This window comes from Gopherus evgoodei, chromosome 4 (genome assembly GCF_007399415.2).
Source record: "Gopherus evgoodei ecotype Sinaloan lineage chromosome 4, rGopEvg1_v1.p, whole genome shotgun sequence".
In the NCBI taxonomy this organism is placed as follows: Eukaryota; Metazoa; Chordata; order Testudines; family Testudinidae; genus Gopherus; species Gopherus evgoodei.
Genome location: NC_044325.1, coordinates 7,324,329 through 7,338,340, shown reverse-complemented (window position 1 = coordinate 7,338,340; position 14,012 = coordinate 7,324,329). Strand labels below are relative to the sequence as shown.

General features: G+C 44.2%; 1 long non-coding RNA gene across 1 annotated transcript; it reads right to left on the bottom strand.

Annotated features, from left to right (window-relative positions):
• Positions 1 to 728: 728 nt before the first annotated feature.
• Positions 729 to 13,203, bottom strand: LOC115651687. The gene is made up of 4 exons (XR_004000409.1): positions 12,534 to 13,203; positions 11,550 to 11,809; positions 8,011 to 8,108; positions 729 to 758 (listed from the first exon to the last, which is right to left on the bottom strand). It is a non-coding gene; the product is annotated as an uncharacterized LOC115651687 (long non-coding RNA).
• Positions 13,204 to 14,012: the final 809 nt, after the last annotated feature.

Sequence of the window (14,012 nt, the reverse complement as noted above, 5' to 3'; positions counted from 1 at the left end):
GCCTAGGTTATTCTTATCTGGAATGACACCTGACATGTATGTTGTATATATGGCATAGGAAATGACACATTGGAGCGGGAGAGCTGGTTTCTGTCCTAAGGAAAGTTCTAATGTTTTGACATTTGTTTTCATCTGAATTCTGCCAAAAATCAAAATAGCAACAATTGTCATGGAGAAGAAGATTTTGAATCAAGATGTTATGTAAATGTCAGGATGTTGCATTTTGGCTCTGACAGACATTGAACTGAGTCCACCTATGCTGCTGCAGTGCTTCATGGGAGTTGTAGTTCAGGTGCCTTTTGTCCCCATTCTCTTCTAGAGGCTGGGTTTTGCAGCTGGACTACAACTTCAATTATTGCTTCAAGGAGAATTCGGCACCAAAAAATTAAAAATTCTGCCTGTTGCAGATGGACCCGGAGCTCCAAGTTGCTGTGGGCAGTGCGGGAACCCCAGAGCCATCAGCTGCTACGTGCGGTGGTGACCTCAGGGCCATCAGCTGCCACGTGCAGTGAGGGGCCCATAGCTCCGAGCAGCTGTGGCTGTGATAAGGGTCCTGGAACAGCCAGCCATTGGGGCGCAGGTGCTGGACATGCCACACACACCCCCGCTGGGCTAGGGCTTCAGTCATCCCCATCAGCCCCCTCAACCCCCATTATTTTTAGTAGAAGTCCCAGACAGGTCACGGGCTCCCGCAGTGCTCATGCAGGAAGCAACGGATCACAACTTCCATCCTGTCGTGTTTCTTAGCAAGAAACTGTCTGAAAGGGAAAGTCACTGGTCAGTCAGTGAAAAGGAATGCTATGCCATTGTGTACGCCCTGGAAAAGCTACGCCCATATGTTTGGGAGTGGCGTTTCCAGCTACAAACTGACCATGCTGCACTAAAGTGGCTTCATACTGCCAAGGAAAACAACAAGAAACTTCTTCGTTGCAGTTTAGCTCTCCAACATTTTGATTTTCAAATTCAGCACATCTCAGGAGCTTCTAACAAAGTAGCTGATGCATTCTCCCGTGAGAGTTTCCCAGAATTTAGTAGTTAAAAACTGTTCTTAAAATGTAGAAGTCTGTTAGTTATATACTTAGTGGTATATGTAAAGGTGCATGTGTTGTAGTAATCTGTTTATTTTAAAGTTCTAGAAGGAAATCGCTGCCAGTGAGCTTCCCCACTGTCTGCAATTTGGGGGGCGTGTCATAAACAGCCAAGGGTTAATGTCTCTTTCACCTGGAAAAAAGTAACCTGAAACACCTGACCAGAGGACCAATCAGGAAATAGGATTTTTTTCAACTCTGGGTGGAGGGAAGTTTGTGTGTGAGTCCTTTGTCTTCTGCCTGAATCTCTCTCAGCTATGAGGAGGATTTTTCTATTTCCTGCTTTCTAATCTTATGTTTCCAAGTTGTGAGTACAAAGTTGGGTTTTTCTTTTGTATTTACATGTCTATAGTTGCTGGAGTGCTTTGAATTGTATTCTTTTTGAATAAGGCTGTTTATTCAATATTTCTTTTAAGCAATTGACCCTGTATTTGTCACCTTAATACAGAGAGACCATTTGTATGTATTTTTCCTTCTTTTTATATAAAGCTTTCTTTTAAGACCTGTTGGAGTTTTTCTTTAGTGAGGGACTTCAGGGAAATTGAGTCTGTACTCACCAGGGAATTGGTGGGAGGAAGAAGTCGGAGGAAAATCTGTGTGTGTTAGATTTACTAGCCTGACTTTGCATACCCTCTGGGTGAGGGGGGAAAGAGAGAGTAACTCTTGGTACTTCTGTTTTCCAAGGCTGGGAATGGGGAGCGTGGAATCCCTCTGTTTAGATTCACGAAGCTTACTTCGGTGTCTCTCTCCAGGAACACCTGGAGGGTGGGGAAGGGAAAAGGTTTATTTCCCTTTGTTGTGAGACTCAAGGGATTTGGGTCTTGAGGTCCCCAGGGAAGGTTTCTGGGGGGACCAGAGTGCCCCAAAACACTCTAATTTTTTGGATGGTGGCAGCAGTACCCGGTCCAAGCTGGTAACTAAGCTTGGAGGTTTTCATGATAACCCTCATATTTTGGACACTAAGGTCCAAATCTGGGACTAGGTTATTGACAGCCACACACACCCCCGCTGGGCTAGGGCTTCAGTCATCCCCGTCAGCCCCCTCAACCCCCATTATTTTTAGTAGAAGTCACAGACAGGTCACGGGCTCCCATGAATTTTTGTTTATTGCCCACAACCTGCAATAGCAGGTACTTAGCATGGAGAAGGGAGACCCAGGGTAATGCGTGTGTTGGGACACGTGTGTCTGTTTGAGTGGTTTGGGTCATGTACATGGCTCACCAGCCAACACCCCTTCACCTCTGGAGGTGGTATACATGCCCCAGTGCCAGGTGTGGGCACGAGTGCTGAAGAGGTGCAGTGATAGTGGGAGTAGAGCAGGGTGGGTTCAGGCTAGCAAGGAATATAAGAGGAGGTAGGCAGTATTTGAGTCATGCACGCAAAGATGTTATGTGTGTACATAACTAATACATTTGAAATGTGCAAAACTGAGAAAAGGAAGCAATTTGGTGGAAATAAATTCTGCTTGAAAAAATAAAATTCTGCAGGGAACATTAAATTTGGTGCAAATTCTGCGATGCACAGTGGCGCTGAATTCCAGCAGGAATACATGATGGGTGGCATTAAGACGACCCCTATAAGGCACAGTGGCAGTTCCTCCTGGCCCAAAATGATGTATTTTGCCTCAATTTTCTCAGCAGAAACTCTGTTTGGAGATGTGAGGGTTTTGTTTTTGTTCTAGACAAAGTAAAAAAAAATATGGAACAATCTGATTAAAATACGTTTTTATTTTGCCCTCAAAATTTTTTTGGGGGGGAGGGAAACACCACCTCATTTTCCTACCTGTTCTAATTGGAAAGAATGATAATTTTCTTAAATGTAGGTTTTCTACAAAACAGTGTTACATCCAGGCTCCTGTTGTTAATTACAGACAACTTTATGGCCCCAGTTTACTCAGCATAAACACAAGTTTGTTCACAGACTCCAATCACAGGGCTAAGTTTATCATCTGTCCCAATGTCTGCTCCTGTGTGCGACAGAGAGAATCTCTAACTCCGAGCCCATCACAACTGCCTACAATTAGAATATGAAGGATCGGTTTACCTACAGTTTGAGTTCTCACATTGTAAAGGCAGACTGTGAGGGATTAACAGTCAATGCTACATGGAATCTAAATATTGTTTTCAATTCCTAAGTAAGTCATGATCAAAAGTTTTTCCAGGAAGAGGTTAATGTCTGTTGCTGGTTAAAATATGTCTAAAGATGGGATTTTCAAGAGCACCTAAATGACAAGGAAGCACAAGTCTTGCAGAAAATCAGCGGGGGTTGTGTTGCCAAGTCACTTTGGCCCCAGAGAGTTAGGCACCTAAATACCTTTGAGGATATGGGCCTTAGTCACCAAGATGGAATTTACAGGGATGCCTTATGATGATTTGCTGGAGCGTTTGTCCAGATGTAAAGCCCAGCGGCGAGATGGCACTTGGTAGAAAGGTGTGGTCCAGAAGCTAAATGTGACCACTATGCCTCTGTCCTGCCGCCTTGGCAAAAGAAGAGGTGTTTTGAAAACTACAGCACTGCAGTAGGCTATAGTATCTCAAAATGACATTTATATTTCACACACATCTCTCCCTTATATGAACATTTAACTTCACAGCCTGAGAATTCCCCAATGAAGTCAATGAGCCACTTACTCACAATGCAGGAAGTTAAGCATGTGCTTAAGTCTTTGGATAATTCAGGCCTCAGGGTGTTAGAAACAGATGGTGACATGGTTTTCAGCTACTATAAGGAGTTAGGCAGGTCTGCTTCCCTCCCTTCCCCTTCCTTGAACGCTCTTTAATCAGTGAACAAGTATCAGGGGGTAGCCAGATTAGTCTGTATCCACAAAAACAACTAGTCTGGTGGCACCTTCAAGACTAACAGATTTATTCGGGCATAACCTTTCGTGGGTAAAAAGACCTCACTTCTTCAGATGCATGGAGTGAGGTTTTTTACCCATGAAAGCTTTTGCCCAAATAAATCTGTTAGTCTTTAAAGTGCCACTGGATTCCTTGTTGAATCAGTGAACAGTTACCCAGGAATATACATGACTGTTACTGTCAGGCATATCATTCAAAAGGTGACTGTCATTCAGATGAAGAGCCTTTGCTTTGCAGAACAACTTTAAAGCATTTTCATTTTCTTTTTAAAAATCAAAAACCTAAGCCAAAAATATATTTGATCCATCAATTGACTAGCTTACTATACGTTTAAAACAAAATTTGGAAACTTGCTTGCCTGGAATTAAGCTCCTATAATGTAGGCATCTATATATACATAAAGTTGCCCAATTTCTCAAAGGTTCTGAACACCCACAGCTTCCATTAGTTTGAAATGAGTGAAAACTGCTGAGCAGTGACAGTTTTGCAAATCAGGACACTTTTTTCAGTTCTTAAATATGTATTTAGGACCCTAATTTTAAGTAGCCAGGTTTGCACACTTTTGGTTTTGTGCATATTCAGGCTGTTTTGCTGGTAAAACACTACCTACCAGCCCTCCAGCTGAGACAGCCTCCCGCAAAAACAGCAAGCAACTTTGAAAATGAAACAGTTTAATATACAGAGATGTGGTTTATAAAGATGATGAGTTTAAAGCAGACGACATGACACTGATCTTTTCTTGGTCAGGAGGAGTTATACTTCAGTGAGTTTTACCAAAATTGAATGATCTTGTAGAGATGGGCTGAACCATTTCAGAACATTTGGGCAGAACAGAAAGGCTTTTGGCATGAAGCTTTCACAGTGCTACCAAGATGTTTAGTTTCCCCCCCCAATAACATTGTCTCAAGATTCCACAGCAGCCTGAACCATTGCAGTAACATTACTGTAAGATGCAGCAGTTTCTGAATGTTCCTGTAGAATTGCGTAGCATTAGGGCAAGCCTATTGCCTTTCAAAGGTGGTCATTCTAGGACTTCATTATATCAAGTGCATTAAAAGGCATTTTGGGGGTATATACACTGGTGCCCAATTTTTTGATCTAACTTCTCTACTTTGAATAAGCTTCTTAGTTATGCCTTAACTGGGCACATGGATGGCTAGACAGCTGTTTCAAACTGAGTATACAGAAGATGGGTTTGAGAGAGACTTGCGTAATTGGTTATGTATTCTTACTGGATGTATTCTGCTTGTGCAAGAGGACTGATTTTTCCCCAGTCCCATGTATCGAAGCAAAACTAAGGAGGCCCCTTATTTATTTTAGATTCACTGTTAGACAAAAACAATTAAGTGAATATTAGTGGCTCATGAAAGCTGCTGAGTAGATCTCTCTGGAGATTTGTGGTCTATTCATTCACAGAACAGATGGCTGCCCTTACCGCTTCCCTCACAGCAGTCCTAGAGTGTGCTTAACCCCTGCGCTGGAGGGACTACACAGTTCTCCCTGTCCATTCACAGCTGGACTGGCTGCTAATACTCCCAAGAGCACTGCCAAATATGACTGAAGGCCGGTCCAGACCAAGAGATTTTAATGAGTGTTTCCTTCCCACAAGTGTTTTCAAATGCTGCTTAATGATTAAAAAACCCACAGCACAGGAAAGCTGCTAAGAGCTACATGTGCAGAATTTACATCAATATTTACATTCTTGTTAATATGTACCCTGTGGTGTCACATACCTTTGATTTATTGAACAGTAAAGGGATGATGATTGCAGATGTTAACTGTATCCTTTTGTAGTGCGAGCTCTGATTTTGAAAGCCAAATTACACTGTATTCATACCGAACTGTACACAGGGGGTTATTTATTTTGTTATCTCCCTCTAGGGTGGGGCTTATTCCAGGGGGTGCCTGCACCTTCATGCAGAAAATTTGTACTGGAAATTTTGGAAGAATATTCCACCAGTACAGGACATGTTGGAAGCAATATCATAAAATAATAATAAAAAGCTCTTATCCTCATTCTAGAACTCACTGGGTGCTCATTTCAATTTGTCAGAACTCTTCAAACAGTGCCATGGTATCAGGAGTAGAGTATTTGCCCTTTGTTATAGCTTTTACAATCACTTTAAAAAGTCATTGTGCAAAACAAAGTCAGAACTTTTATTTTTTAACTCTGAATCATTGATATCAGCCAAATATGCAGCACAAGTCAAGCATTTTCATTTGTATTTTCTAGATGGACATGGTGGATACAGCTAGACTTCTCACCACTAGGTTAGTTTTAAAAGAAGTGTTAGATACAGGGAAGGACTGCAGGTGACCCTGTAAAAACATGCCTTTGTGAACATCACATTCCCACCAAAGGCTGTATTTAACCACTACAGGTTTTTGGAGGGAATACTTCCACAGTTTTGGTAACAGTGGTACAGTACCATTAACATTAGATTTTATATCCTGGACCATACTTGATACAGAGGTATCAGACAGCCACAGAATTTCACAGGGCAGTTAAGTTGTTTAAGTTACTTTAAAGACAAGAATAGCACTTTGTGCAGGAACTTCATACCCCAAGCTCAGCAGATGAACATGTGGCTAGCACAAGTTTGGGAAGCAGACCTTAACAAGAAGGCCCTGCTCTAGCTGACGCTGATATTTAAATGATGGCTCTCAGGTAAAACCCTACATCTGAACAAACTGCAAAAGTTGTTTTTTATAGCAGTCTTAGTTCACACCACCTTGTACAGACTATTCTGAATCCGTAACTTTGCTGAGTTTATAGTTTAAACACACAACAGGCTTAATCCAGTTTGTAAGCACATACATCTATTGACTTCAGTGGCAGATACACATCTATCTGCAGGCAAAACTGTGCTTTACAGGCAAGTCAAAGTTTCTGAGAAACTCAGCTTGGGTATTCAGAATTCTAACACTAATATCAATTTCTGTAACAGACTATAAAAAGTTAGCCTTAAAATGGTTTGCAGTTTTCACTTATTACATGTAAGAATAAAAGACCAATTGTTTTATGGTCTTGACATTCTCGTTTTATTACTGATAAGTACTAACTGGTTCATTGGTATGAAATGAATGTGAACATTTAAAAAAAAAAAAAAAGTGTGATTGAGTGCTGAAAAGGGACTGAAAATGGCTCCCTCCTTCCCCCCAGTGATTTTCAAATCAAACTCTCTCAGTTTAAGAGTAAACATGGTTGCTTGAACAGCCAGTCCTGCGAACTTATCTGAGAGAGGTTCCAGGTTATCACCAAAAACAAAAATTATGCAGCCCAAGCTCTGACCTCAGCCATGACCTGGCAAACCCATGGGGCAGGAAGACTTACACTTGTGTTCCAGATTCCACCCTCCGCTGCACCATGAACACTGATGCCCCGTTTGACGCTGAGCAATATCTACCTCCCCCTCATGGAGCAGCATTAACTCTCTGCAGGCACACCAGGATCTGAATCTTATCACTAAAGGGAGCAGATCTGATTGAGAACACCCAGGTAATGGAGCTGTTGAGAAAAAGCAGTGCCATCTTTGCAGTCACGTTTCAGACTCTAATTTCGTTTCAAACCATGGCGTTTAGTATCTGCTGTCCCTCAGAAGAGGAGTTGCTGATTGCACAGGCCTGTTGAAAAGTGACATGATTCCCAGTTTTATCATTGAGCTCAGAGCTAGGGGCTGCTAGTATATGCATCTAAGAACACCAGAGACAGTGACAGCTCTCAGACAACAATTTCTTGGCTGGAAAAAGAAACATAGAATATCAGGGTTGGAAGGGACCTCAAGAGGTCACCTAGTCCAACCCCCTGCTCAAAGCAGGACCAGTCCCCATACAGATATTTGCCCCAGATCCCTAAATGGCCCCCTCAAGGATTGAACACACAACCCTGGGTTTAGCAGGCCAATGCTCAAACCACTGAGCTATCCCTCCCCACTGAAGAGAGAAGGGCAAGAGGTCTTTATAAAGCCCTGTTGAATCAGGCAATCTCATCTGACGCTGTCTCAGATTTTCTCCCTCTCACATGCAAAAGTAAACTAAACAGGCTCTTATGCTGCAAGCATTACCTGCCATTGGTCTGCTGTGTGATGCTGGGCAAGTCCACCTCTGGCCTCAGCTTTCTCATCTGTAGCGTGGAAAGAATGATGCTTGCTTTGTAAGGCACCTGGAGATTTATGGATGAGAAGAGCTAAGTATTTATTTTAAGAACACGAGTGGAGTCGAATCTACCCAGGGAGCTGCTGAGATCACTGCTTGAACAATTCCAGCCCTTGGTAATAGCTTAGCTAAAATACATAAACTTTCCCTACACAAAAACAAGTTTAGCAAGAATGATTCTGCCCACCTACACACACACACACACACACACACTCCCTTTCCTTTATCTATCCAGTTAGAGCAGGAAAGAATGTGTTAATATTCCTTGTTGGACAGTTAAAGGGCTTTATTCTTTAAAAACATACCTAATTATTTCAACTTCCAAGAGGCCATTGAAAGAGTGAAAAGCTCCCTCCCTGACCTTGACTTTAACCTTTGTACTCCTCACATTATACTCCCTGTTGAGAGAACCAGCTTCTGAGTTCTCTCTCTCTAGAGTTTCTGTAATGCTTTTAGAATCCATACCAATTTATGCCTGAAATCTATTTCTCCTTACTATTTCTAGCCTGGATAAGCCGCAGTCCTCCTCCCACCCTACCCTTCTGTGTCCATAGTTAGATGCAATTTTCAGTGTTTCTGCATTTTAGACACTTATAATCCATTTTTCCAGTAAAAGCAATAAGCAGAAACTGTAAGTCATCTCGGAAAAATTAAGTGTTCCAAACTGCTGTGATTTAACCAGTTTATTGAGCTATACTAAGATGTACCAGGATGTGCATTATTTTATGCTAAGTGCACTCTTCAGATTCTAAGGCATTCTGCATTTGAGCTGATGTCTTAGCACCCCACCCCCAAGTACCTGCACCAGTGCTCAAGTAAACTGTGCCTTATTTTGGCTTATTGGTTAAGTGCTTATTGGTTAAGTTGCACAAAATCCATCATAGCAAGAGTTCTAATTCAGTTCTAAGGGGAAAGGTTTACAGAAAAAGAGTTCTAATTCAGTTCTAAGGGGAAAGGTTTACAGAAAAAGACTTTGTGTTTTCCCCATACTAATTTAAAACTCATTTAAGATACAGGAAAACATCCAAATAGTTACCATTGCTTCCTTAGCTCACTATATACACACACAGAGCATGGTTATTTATGGGAAATCTCATGTCAGTAGATTATCTTAAGTCTCCTATTAATTGATTGGAAATTTTTCTTTTTTTAAAAGCTTCAATAGCCTTTTGCAAGGTTGCAGAGAAGGAAAACTATATAGTTGTAAATAGAGTGCTCGGCTATATCTACTCTATAGCCTGTGTGAGCAAAACTTTTTTGGCTCAGGAGTGTGAATATTCCACCACCCCCCCCCGAGCGATATAAGTTACACTGATATAGGCACCTGTAGTGTGCACAGTGCTATGTCTCTGGGACAGCTTATCCTGCCTACTTAGCTTATTCTGCTTGTGGAGATTGGATTTTTTATGCCAACAAGAGAGCTCTCCTCTGTCGGCATAGAGCGTTTTCACCAGATGTGCTGCAGCAACACAACTGTACCAGGACAGCTGTGCTCACTGCAGTGCTGTACGTAGAGACATGCCCTAAATCACATTAATGGAGATGTAGAATCTTCTTAAGTGCCTGAGAAATGGGAGCTGCAGACTTCCCTATTTCTCTGCCAAAGGGAGTGAATCAGAAGTACCCCAAATAGATAGAGGAAAGAACTATTCCTGTCTAAATCTCTCTTTTTTCCATTTGTTTTAAGTTTGTGTGATTTCTCTGCCAAAACATCTGAAGCTTCAATTGCTCAGGATCTTAGGGAGGAAACAAAGTATGATGTTAATTATTTTTTTTCCATTAGTAGCTATGTACTCCCCACCCCTCTGGAATCTTACAAGTTCATAATCAGCAAAACTTTTACTTGATGAGTCAGGCCTGCAACTATGTACCCTTTTCTTGCTTATGTGGTATTAGGTTTCCAACTTAGCATTTTAGAGATCTCTTTTGTATCCTCAAAAGAATTGCCCACTTAGGCAGGAGCAAGAGAACAGAGCATAGTAACAATGGAAGTGAGTCAGGAAGTTAAAAGGAGTTCTCCGGTTCCGGAAGGCAGTAATTGTATCACAGTAAGAACATCTGAACCAGCTATTGAAGTATTTCTCCTGCTCTGAAATGCAAAAGAAACAAGACTTCATAAGAAAGAACATATTTAATTGATGACAGACCAAATTCGGACTCGGCTGCTCTTCACACCAATATCAAGACCGGAATTTAACTTATTCCAAACACCTTCCATTACTGTATCTCTACATGCATACTTTGGACACGTAACCAAAGCTGAAGAGACAAGATGACTTCGCTGGTGAAATGGGGCATGGAGAAAGCAGAAAAACTTCACATCAACAAACTTGGTAGTCAACCGCAGGGAGCCCAGAGGGAGGGGCAATTTGCCCGGGGCCCCAGGAGAGTTTTTAGGGGCCCCTACAGCAGGGTCCTTCACTCGCTCCGGGGGCCCCGGAAAACTCTCATGGGGCCCGGGCCCCCAGAACTTCTTCCTCTCCCGGTCTTTGCCGGTGGGGTGTCCTTCCGCTCCGGGGCGGAAGGACCCCCCACCACCGAATTACTGCTGAAGACCCAGCTGCACTTTGGTGGCAGGTGCCACTTCGGCAGTAATTCAGCAGTAATTCAGCAGCGGGGAGCCCCCGCCACGGGTCTTCGGAGCACTTCGGCATTGGGTCCCAGAGCGGAAGGAGCCCCCGCCTCCGACTTTACCACCGAAGCGGGGGCCCCCCGCCGCCGAAGACCCCAGGCTCCCAGAATCCTCTGAGCAGCCCTGGTCAACTGTCAAGAGACCACCAACAGTTTTCCAGGAAAAATTGAAGTATAGATAACTTTTGCCTGAGAAACGGTGAAATTAAACGAAATCAAGGTAAGTGTACATATGCTGGAAGAGTTAGGACAAAAAAGCAAAGGTATAGTGTTACATTTGAGCAAGATCTCCACCCCCTCCATTACCCCTTCAAATCTGCAACACAAAGTAAGGCAGGATTGATAGATGTGTCTTTTGCCAGAAGTTCAGACCTCACTTACTCACTCCCTCTATCTTCTGTTAATACAAGATAAAAGCTATTGTTAGAACACCAAACCTGGAACCAACCATCCCTTTCTACACTGCCATTCATTGTAAACTTTATTAGTATAAAGTATAAAATGCAATCTTATTTGCTTCTACTATTGCAGCACAGTGAGCAGATATGGCTTAGCTGTCAGGAGTCATCTTTTTCCTGCAGGAGTTAAAGCTATCTCAGACTCCCTATGTCATTCAGCTCTGGTTTTCCCAAGATAACAAATATAGGGGAAGATGACAAGCACATCTGCAGCTCTGTTGCCAATTTTTAAGTAATAGTAGGAGTTTCATCGCTCATGGGAAGTTCTGGGCTAGCAGCATTGAAGACTAAGGCCTTGTCTACACTACAGAGTTTTGTCAACCCAAGTTACGCCACCGATCAAATACCAGTATAATTACATGGTTTGTGCATGTTCACAACGTTCCTTCTGTCGGCAGAGCAGGTCCATCGTTGGTGCTCTAACATTGGCAGAGAGAGCAGCGCACTGTCCCGCCTCTCAATTTTAGAATTCTCTTTTAAAGTCTCTTTCCACACCTTGCATTCTTGTTTTTTGGCCTCTGAGGATTGGAGCACCTCTCAAAACACATCCTCCTTGGTCACTTCCTATATGGCGGAGGCGCTCTGCCAGCATGTAGGGGGTTCCCCCTGAAGGCCACATCTGCAGAAAAACAAGAAACAAAAGAGAAGCATGATGATACACAGCATCAAATCATAATAAAATGCACCCCTTTTAAAAATACAAATCAGTTTCTCACTGTCCCTTGGCAAGAACACAGCTCGGTGAATGCCCTAAACATGGTGAGTTCAGCCCGGGGCCAGGGAAGAAAGGGGAGGGAGCACTCAAGATGGGGGCTAAGGATCTTTGTGGGTTTTTTAAGGGGATCACTGAGGTGATCCGGGACAATATTTTAAATTCTACCACCATTTTCCACAGGCAGGGGTCATTAAAGCCAATATCTCACTCATAAGGGTAAGCAAGGAGGCAACGGTGCATCTCCTGTATGCACGTGGATTCAGACCGGTCCCTATGTCATCGCCCGTGCACCAGATTGGTCACTGCACAAGTGATTGCCGATTGGTGCAGGAAAGTTTCCTACAACGGGGAAAAGGAAGAAAGCAGCTCTGCCAAGGAACCTTCGGTAGAGGATTGGCAGGTACCTGCAGGAAGTTTTCCTAGAGATCTTTCTGGAGGAGTCCCATGAAATCACGGTGCACATTAACACAGTTCCACTGCACTGCTTAGCTACACCGGGGAATGTGAAGCACACGTAAACACAGCTAGTCTTGTACATTTCTATCCCTTCACCCACTTCTAGAATATACAAAGCAAAGGACAGCTCTACCTCATAACTGAGTATCATCAGCTCAAAAAGATCACTTACCACAGCTCTCCTCTCCTGCATCATGCATGCCAGAGACGGAATGCTGGGACTGGCTAGACCCATCCGGAGTGGAAAAGATGTCCTGGCTCGCCGCACCACCAGACACCCTGCTGTGTGCGCCACATCATCCTCCTACTCAACCTCCTCATCCATGACTTTGTCCTCGGGGTTGAGTCCGCTCTCCACCATCACCAGCCCCGCCAAAGTATCCTGGCAGTGGGAGCAGGGTTGCTGCTGAGGATGGCATCCAGCTCCTTATAGAAGCAGCAGCTCTTTGGCACAGCACCTGAGTGATGGTTTGACTCCCTTGCCTTCTGGTACACCTGCCTCAGCTCCTTCATCTTCACATGGCACTGCTGTGTGTCCCGTTCGTAGCCCTTCTCCAACATGCCATGAGAAATCTGACCATAGGTATCAATGTCCCTATGGCTGAAGAGGAGCTGGGTCTGTGCAGCCTCCTCTCCCCACACTGCCAGCAGATCCAATAACTCAGGGAGATCATTTACTGCATGGAGCCGTCCTGGTCAGCTGGGAAGATGCGATGTGAGTCGTCCATGCCGAGCAAAGAGGAAGTGGAATTTTAAAAATTCCCTAGCCTTTAAATGGGAGGGTTGGGGGGACTGATATCTATGTACCTGGATGCAGGGCAGTGGAGTTCAAACAGGGCCGGCTCCAGGCCCCAGCGTGCCAAGCGTGTGCTTGGGGCGGCATACCGCGGGGGGCGCTCTGCCGGTTGCCAGGAGGGCGGCAGGCGGCTCCGGTGGACCTCCCGCAGGTGTCCCTGTGGAGGGTCCGCTGGTCCCGCGGCTCCAGTGGACCTCCCACAGGGACACCTACGGGAGGTCCACCGGAGCTGCGGGACCAGCGAGCAGCAGAATACCCCCCGTAGCGTGCCGCTGTGCTTGGGGCAGCAAAATGGCTAGAGCCGGCCCTGAGTTTAAACTACTGACCAGAGCAGTCAGGATGGGCATCGTGAGACACCTCCTGGAGGTTATTTACAACAACATAACCAAATGCAGTGTCTATACTGACACTTTTGTCGATATAACTTTGCCGCAAAAATCTCTACACCTCTCGTCAAGGTGGCTTTATTTTGTCGGCAAAGCAGGAGAGTTTTGTTGGCGGCAGGAGCACTGTGGTGTGTGCACCTCCACTGTTTTGTCAATGAAAGCTGACTTCTGATGACAAAACTCAAGTGTAGACAAGGCCCAAGTCAGACAAAAGGTGTGGCAGCGGTTCCAGCTTCCCCTCACAGTGCTCCAACTGTACACGAGGAAGGATAGTAATGTCTATGTTCACTCAGTCCCCAATTCCTCAGACTACCTGACAGGCTCTTAGTGCTAACTGTGGTCACGAGGTCTGTAATGTGGATGCTTGTGCACTAGGAACTGGATTGAGCTCATTTCATACGCACCCCACTAACCAGCTGTCTGATCATGTCTGGTCATTAGTGGCCTGGCTGGATTTAAAGTGGTGCCT